This window comes from Corvus brachyrhynchos, unplaced genomic scaffold, assembly GCF_000691975.1.
Source record: "Corvus brachyrhynchos isolate BGI_N302 unplaced genomic scaffold, ASM69197v1 scaffold43, whole genome shotgun sequence".
In the NCBI taxonomy this organism is placed as follows: Eukaryota; Metazoa; Chordata; class Aves; order Passeriformes; family Corvidae; genus Corvus; species Corvus brachyrhynchos.
The window spans coordinates 3,556,595-3,564,763 of record NW_008237353.1 but is presented as its reverse complement, the minus strand read 5'-3'; the positions used below and the strand labels follow the sequence as shown (position 1 = coordinate 3,564,763).

Below are 8,169 nucleotides of genomic sequence, written 5' to 3'. Positions count from 1 at the left end.
CCCCCCCCCACCCCAGCCTCTACACTTCTCATTTATCTCAAACCACTCTCGCCAACCTCTCTAACAATGAGAGAAAAGAAGAGAAGGGACATATTGGCATACCTTGATATTGTAAAAAACTATTTTTGTATTCTCCTGTTTTGGGAACTGATTAAAATCACACTAAAATTAATGAAGACTTTCCATTGATGTAATGATCCTTTGATGAGGACCAGCAAAATCTTACATTATGTGAGTCAGAGTTCAAGAAGGAATTCCAGTATTTTCATTCATAGATGGCTCATTTCCTGTAGCTTTCACACTGTCCTTTCCACTCGACTGACCTCTGTCTGATCGTATACAATCTCCTTTATATTCCCTCTTACAGGATAAGTAGTTGGATGTGCATAGAAGAATGTTCCATTTTCTGAAAGAATTTCTTGGATTCCCTGAAGAGATTAGTTCAAAATTTTAATTAGGGGCATTGGCAGAGTTCCCAAATGCTGGTATATTAGGCTGTGGTTTTAATTTTCATCACCCGTTTTGGTTCATACACAATGCATAGGATTTCTGATGAGTAGTTTACTTGAAATGATGCACGTTTTGTCCCTCCAGTTTTTGTTCATCCCGTTAATACAGATGAGTCATGATTGGCAGCAATGTCTTGTTTTTTCCTTCCAAAGCCTGGGGAGGTTGCCCAATATTCTGAGGACAATTGTCCAGAAGATGTCAAAGTTTGAAGTGACCAGTAAAAGTTCCACTAAAACTCTGGAAGGCATACAGAATGCAAGTGTCATTAATTAAGCTCCAAAAACCTACAGTGCTGTGGGAACCTGGCATAAAATACACAAGCTGAACTTTGTTTGCAACTTCCTTCTATTTAGGAATTCATTAAAGAGCTGAAGCATTTGCAGAGATTTCAGGACCCATTGCTAGAATGGCTAATTGCTGGCTCAGTCTTTTGTATACAGTGCAGCACATAAAAGGACTGTGATCAAAGAATGCAGGTGCTGCTGAGGGCAAAGAGAATGCAAGTACAGTGATTGCTTGCCGGATACAATATATAACGTTTCACTTAGCTGTGCTTTGCTTTGGTCCATGATAGGAATTTGTAGGAATTGCTGAATGATTTTGGCTGGAGTGATTTAGCAAATGCACTGCTTAAGCAGAACTAAAAATTTATACTTCTTCTTTCATCTTCCTCCTGTTTTTTACTCTTCTGGCACCTGAGGGAAACATAACCCCTATGGCAGATCTTACTTAGATGAAGGCTTTAGTAAATTTAAGTTGGTTTCATCTTGTTCAGTATGTTAGAGGTGGCTATCACAGTTAATTTTTGCTGGATCCATGATCTTGTAGTGGAGGAAAGTGAAGTTACACAGTACATCTTAGCTTACATATCTTCACAGTGAGAGCAGAAGTCACAAATAATTTTATGGCTATATTTACCATACCTAGATTTTCTTCAGTTCCCACTCTGTTCTTATCCTGCCAATCTTTTTATATATTGTTCTCATCAAATAGGAAAGAGAAGTCTATTGTGAAGCTTTCTCCTTTTTTTTAAACCATCCTATTTGATCACCCCCCAAAAATAGCACAAGCCATATGAAACAAGTGGAGCTGTGGACCCTGTCTTGGAGAGCATGCATGAGTAATTAAATAACATGTCCTTCTGTCACCATTTTTGCAGGGAAGGGGATTAAAATCTGTGTTCACAGGCTGAGAGCAGGTGTCTGTGATGAGACCCCATGCTGTGACATGGATGCAGCACATTCTTACATGAAAAGCCCTGGCTGATGAAATGACCACAGGAAGACAACATAGAACCCTCCCAGCACAATCAGAAGAAGCTTAATTAAGCTCTGTGGTTAATTTTAAAGTGAGTGTGGGCCTGTTTTAGAAGAGCATTAAGAAAACTGAAAACATGTCATTTTAAAAAATTATATTCTGGTCTTCCTGACATTCTTCAAGCAAACTGTCTTGTTTCTTGTATGGTCAAATGATACAGTGACTCAGAAATGAACACACATGTGTTTACGTAGATGGGATTTAGTAACTTGTCCAATGTGGTTTTAGAGGTTTTTTTCCTTAGTTGTGGACATTTTTTTTCTTTGGCAGAAGGCAGCACCGAACCCACAGTTTCTGCAGTTATTCTCGACACAATTGTTTTAGTTGTAATTATACGACTGAAAGCATACAGAGTCTACAAATTCCCTATAATCTTGTTAGAACTTTCATTAGAGAAGGTAAAAAAATAATTGGCAAACACAGAGAGAAGATTAATGTTTGTGTTAGAATGATTACAAATAAAAAAGACAGTAGTACTGATGGCAACAGTACTTTGCCTTTTATCACATGTACTTTTCCACTAGAGAACTTAAAATGCTTTCCTGTTCTGTGAAGCCACTTGAGAAATCCTTTACATGTACACATGCATGACTATAGCTATTGCAACAGTGGTAAAGCAGAGATTTGAAACAAGAACCACTTGCTCTGACAATGCAGTGAATCAGTGTTGAAACTGGAAAGTTGAGACTAAAGTACTCATGCCCACCTTAATGCAGAATATGGGGTGAAGAACTGTAACCTAGCTATACATGGATTGATGGAGTGACAAAGAACAGCTTGAAACTTCATAGACACCTTTGCTTTTCTCAGTAGAAGAATTTACTCTTTCTTTCTGGTCTTATTTTTTTTTTCTGTAATTTGGGTTTTTTTCTTTAGCCTCAATACAGGCAAGGTCCTTCTCAAACATGAAAGAAGGCTCTGTCTGAGAAACTCATTAGCCAAATTAGACATAAAATAATGAGGGGGTGAGAAGGAGGCAGCAAAGGATGGAGGTGGGAGGGGAAATGTGGACAAGGATAGCTAGAGACAGTTCTCTGCTAGGGTAGCTGATTAAAACAATGGTACAGTACCTTGACTAATGTAGAGCTAATTAAAACTGCATAGGACAAAGCACTTCTAAATATACTATAGGGATCAATCTTGCTATGGTAAATCCATCCCCAGTGAAATTTCATTGACTTCAATGGGTTTTCTTCTGGGATGAATTTGGACTGATAACCTAATAATTCTTTTCTGTCTTTAATTTCTAAGGACTTTTTGTCAGAAGCATGGCAAGGAACTTCAGTCTGGCTTTCAAAAGTGCTGAACACCCAAAACTCCTACCAAGGTCTCCTGGAATTACAGGTACTTGATACCACTGCTAATTTAAGCTGAATTAACTGTTTCCTGTTTGTTGTGAGTTTGCTTTGTGTAGCATGCCAACACATCTGCAAAACAACCCCAAACCAACCTCCTAAATCTTCTGAGGAAGAAACTTCCTATGCATAGGTGCAACACCTCACACAAAGCAATGCAGAGCTTAGCAAAGGCCTCTAGGCAACAATGCAATAAAATTAATTAGTAAAAACAACAGTAAATTATAAATTCACAGCATCTGTATTTGCAGGGCAATGGAGAATATGTACTTGGGCTGGTTACTTTTGTTATCCAATTTCCAGCTGACTGTCCCTGGTCTGGTTTGTCAAATAAATTTTATTCAGTGTGTTCATAGTTTCTCTGAACTTAAAAAATGTATCTTCTTATACCCCTGCAAAAGCCACATTGAGAAACAGGAAAAAATAAATTAAGGCATCTTAGTGGAAGTTACAGCTGTCATCTCTGAGGTGTCCAAGACTATAATGGAAAACCACATCAGACTTTTTTTGAAAGCTTCAAGTGGAACAGAGAACATGCTTTTTGGAACATGTTCCCTTTTACTGCACTACTATTGTAAAGTCCCCTCTGCTTTGGCTTCCACTCCATGGAAGATGTACATCGTACAGATAATGACAGTGTTTCAATAGCACGCTTCTTTCTTTTATTTAACTTTTTGGCTTTAACTGAGAAAAAAACCCCAAGCAAACCAATTTCCAACAACAGAAACCCCCACCATTCAATGAATTGTGCTCTGGTTTTATTCTGAAGGCTGGCTCTGAGAGGAGGATTACCAGTTTATCTTTGTTACTTCAAAAAACAGATCTGTTCGATTACCCAAATGTTTGGTTTTAAAAAGGGCAGCTCCTGGGGATCTTAAAGAAATCCACAATGCAGCAGGGAAGGAATATAATAGACTGTTTTGGAAAAAAGTACAATGAGGGGAAAACATAACATACAATACATTTGGTGTGAACTTTTCCCAGAAGATTGCTTGAGCCTCATAGTTCACTTACAACCAAAGTACAGCGATGCTGGGCAGCCTGCCAGTTCTTGTTATTGTAGTACTGTGTGAGCCAGTTCCCTGGTGAAGAAAGAAAAGGAGAGAGAGAGAGAGAGAGAGACAGACTTTTCTTTGCCTTTCATAAGTGTCCCATACTTTCCTCTCTGCTCTCTCTCTGCACACCCAACCACTCCTTACATCAAGGTGCTTTGGGGCACCCTACACTGTGCAGATGTCGTGCTGCTCGTGTCGCATGTGGTACTGTCACAGTTCAAGAGGGCTGACACAGGGCTGTGTCGCCTCACTGCACTGGGGGTTTCAGATGACACCTCTGCCTGACAGTCTAACACTAAGGCACCCTGTGATATGCGTAGTGAGGATGAGTAACACCTTGTCCTCACAACAGAAGTATCTGGGAAGGAAAGCATTCCTAGGAGTGGGTGCCAGGCTAAGTTGCATGTCTACACTGAATTTTGCAGTCAGATGTGAGCCAGGATAGCTTGGGCTTAATACCATGATACCATGCTACAGATGCCAGTGAGGCATCTCTGAGTTGCTCAGAGCACTGGCAGACCTCCTTCATGTCAGCCTAAAAACAGCACACAGACACAGATGAGTTAAAGGCTCACAGTCTGGCCCTGAATGTATAGCAAAACTGAGTATGGATGAAAAAGGCCTCCCATGTTCTTGCATCTATATTCTACCTGGAAATTCATCCCAGAACATTTCAAAATCAGCAAACATGGCATGGGGTTGTTTTTATTCCACCCTTCCGAATCCACACACCCCCTCTTCATGCTGATATGCTGCCTTGAACCCTGAAACTACAGCGCTCTCTGGGAAGCACTTACACAGTCTCTATCAGAAGCATGCTGGGCTCCCAAATGTGATAAGAAGCTGATAAAAATTATCTGGGCGTTAAAACAGCCTTAGTGGAAGAATGTTTAGCTAAATAGATACCATCTGTCCCTTTCAGAGAGCACGTCCTTGTTCTGCCCTGGCCTGACCACTGTGAGCTATTGCTTTTGTGGTGCAGTCCATGTGTAAACGGGCTGTTGTTCCCAGGACCTGGGGCAACTGTTTATGCAATGTGGACTTTATGAGAAACAGTTACAGTTGCAGGGATTTATTTTTTTTTAAGAGTTAAAGATTGGTAATGAAAACAACATTTTCGTTTAATACAGAAAAGTACTGGACTGGATCAGCTCAGCTGAATGCTCATATTGGCCTGTACAGCACATTTCTCTGGGGTAGCCAAAGAGGGAAGGAATCCTGAAGAACTATAAGCAGCACACCAATTACCAAGAGAACTTTCATGTCAATAAAAAACAGTGCAAATATTTTCTAAGGGACACTAGCAGCTGGCACACAGCACTGACTACAGCTTTTTAATGCATTTTCTTTACCTCCTCATGACATAGTAGAACAGAGCATGGATAGACTGGCACTACAGATGGCTCATTGAGCTGCTATGCAAATACATAGGAAAAAGGTTAAAGACAAGAATCAGAGGGTAATTTGCTCTGAGAATGACTGCAGAAAACTTTGGAATTTGTGGGACTAAAGAGAGAGTGAAGTCTACCTAGAGGAAAATCCAGCAGAGCATGAAGGTCCCCAGTACAGAACTATTATCATACTTCCCCAGAGAGAAACAGGTAGTGAGATCTGCAGCGGGACAGTCACATCATCCAGCTAATCTAAGCAAATTCCAACTATATATTGTAAAAGTGAATCCAAATGTCTGCCATGGGTGATATTGAGAGGTCAGGCTGCTTGAGCTACCTCACTGGGTTACCTAAAGGTAGACAGATCAATGCCCCATGATGGATGTCAGAGCCCTGAAGGCACTAGTGGTCCTTAATGCTCATGACTAGCCTAACTTGTGGCCTCCACTCACACCCCTTCCCATGGACCCAAGAGCCCCATCTCAGCTCAGGCCTGGGCCTCCATCTGTGTTTGACCTGTGTTGTGGGTAGAGTGGAATGGAAAAGTAGCATTGGAAGGGACATACGATGATCACTGATTCCAACTGCCTGACTACTTCAGGGCTGATCAAAAGTTAAAGCATTCTATTAAGGGTGTTGTCCAAATGCCTCTTGAACACTGACAGGCTCAGGGCATCAACCATTTCTCTAGGAAGCCTGTTCCAGGGTTTGACCATCCTCTTGGTAAATAACTGTTTCATAATGTCAAGTCCAAACTTGCCCTGATGCAGCTTTATGACATTCCTACATGTCCTGTCCCTAGGTCCCATGGAGGAGAGCTTAGCACCTCCCTTTACATTTCCCCTCCTCAGGAAGCTGTAGGGAGCAGTGAGGTTGCCCCTCAGACTCCTCTCAAAACTAGACAAGCAGAAAGTTCTGAGCTGCTCCTCACAGGATATGCCTTTCAGCCCCTTCTCCAGCTTTGGTGCCCTCCTCTGGGCACACTCAAAGACCTTCATGTTTGTCTTAAATTGTGGGGCTCAGAACTGCACACAGTGCTCAAGGTAAGGCTGCACCAATGCTAAATACAGTAGGAAACAGGTGTGCCTGTGTCTAATGCTGATCCTGGAGCTTTCTCCCTAGTGGACCTCAGACCCATGTTGTAGCTGGCTTCTGGATGGCTCTCTCAGATGTATGATTTGGGGTTTTTTTTTCCACTCGTGTCTTTGGTCCTGTCTACTTTAAACCTGATGGGTTGTTATGGCCAAAGTGCAGGGCCCGGCACTTCTCCTTGTTGAACCTCATAAAACTGGCCTTGGCCTGTTGATCCAGCTTGTCCAGATCCCTGCTTAGAATTAAAATCTCACACAGCACTTCACCATCACAGCTGCTGTGGGGGTCAGTGGTGGCATTTCTCAGAGCAAAAGATTTGCTAAAGGGGGCAGGCAGGCTTCAGGGAACTGGTTGATCCAGATCATCAGCAATGGGTTTTGAGCTTTAGTTGCCTGAAGATGCTGAGAATCAGGGTGGCTGCTGTAAGAAATTGGGATCTCAGGAAAAGAGACAAGGTTTCTTTCATTCCATGCCTTGACATCTGCAGAGGAAAGGAGATCCCATAGAGTCCCAAGAAGAGGGCATTGGCTTTGCAGGGGATTATGAAGGCTTTTGATTATTTACTTTAAGAGCTTTACTGTTTTTGTTGTTTGATAATGAGGCTGCTGTGCAAGCCTGTGTTCCTTTTTCTTTTAATTGCTTTTGATTCTAAAGTGAATCTATCACCCTGAAGGTGTGTGGCCTTGAGTAGCTTCTTCAGGCATAAGCTGTGTCAGCAGTGCTTTTAAGGCCTGGAGCAGGAGGATTGCAGAGGCATCTCTTCAAGGGAAGAGCATGAAAGTCAGAAAGACTTTCAGAAAGAGGATCTTCACATACAAGCCATTCCGTGATCCTGGAGTTAGAAACACTTCAAAGGTCAGACACAGTCCCAGCTGCCTTAGGAATATGTGAGACCCCTATTCAGACCAATTACACTGACAAAAAAGACCTAAGAGTATATGCAAAAATTAATGGAGGTTATAAATGTGTAGAACTCATTTATTTTTAAAGAATGTTACAAGATGGAAAGGATATTCTGTAGCTCTGAATCAGGTATTTCTGATGTAAGGAATGCGAGGAGAAAATTCAGAATTCACGTTCTTGGAATATTTTGTTTGAATATTTTGTATTTTGATTTTTCCTTTCCAACTTCACAGTAGAAGATGACCAGTGGAAACAGCCTCCAAAGTGCCCAGTGACTGGCCCAAAAAAGGGTGCAATGGTTGGAAAAGTGGGTCCTCGAAAGCTGCTTAATTTCTGTGGCTACATAAGTAAAAGGTCAGAAAGGGCTCTGATGAGGACAGATGCCTGAGGAAGTGACATCGCTCTGATCAGTTTGGAGGACTGCGGCACAGCACCAACAGGTTGTGCTTTACAAAGAGCATGTATAGCACTGATATAAGTCAGAATAGTACTTTGATTAAAGTAATCTTTTGATTAAAGCTCAAAAATCCAAGTCTTGGGATGAAG

General features: G+C 41.5%; 1 long non-coding RNA gene across 4 annotated transcripts in view; it reads left to right on the top strand.

The window, feature by feature from the left end:
* The first annotated feature begins 2,854 nt into the window (after positions 1 to 2,854).
* LOC108445830 overlaps positions 2,855 to 8,169 on the top strand; it is a 22,304-nt gene continuing 16,989 nt past the window's right edge. For 2 of the 4 annotated variants that reach the window (XR_001860815.1, XR_001860814.1), the window contains exons 1-3: positions 2,855 to 2,975; positions 3,079 to 3,171; positions 8,143 to 8,169. The exon at positions 8,143 to 8,169 is cut by the window's right edge and continues 92 nt beyond it. This is a non-coding gene — a long non-coding RNA (uncharacterized LOC108445830). The remainder of the gene's footprint in view (positions 2,976 to 3,078; positions 3,172 to 8,142) is intronic. The other 2 variants (XR_001860813.1, XR_001860812.1) reach the window with 1 other exon arrangement.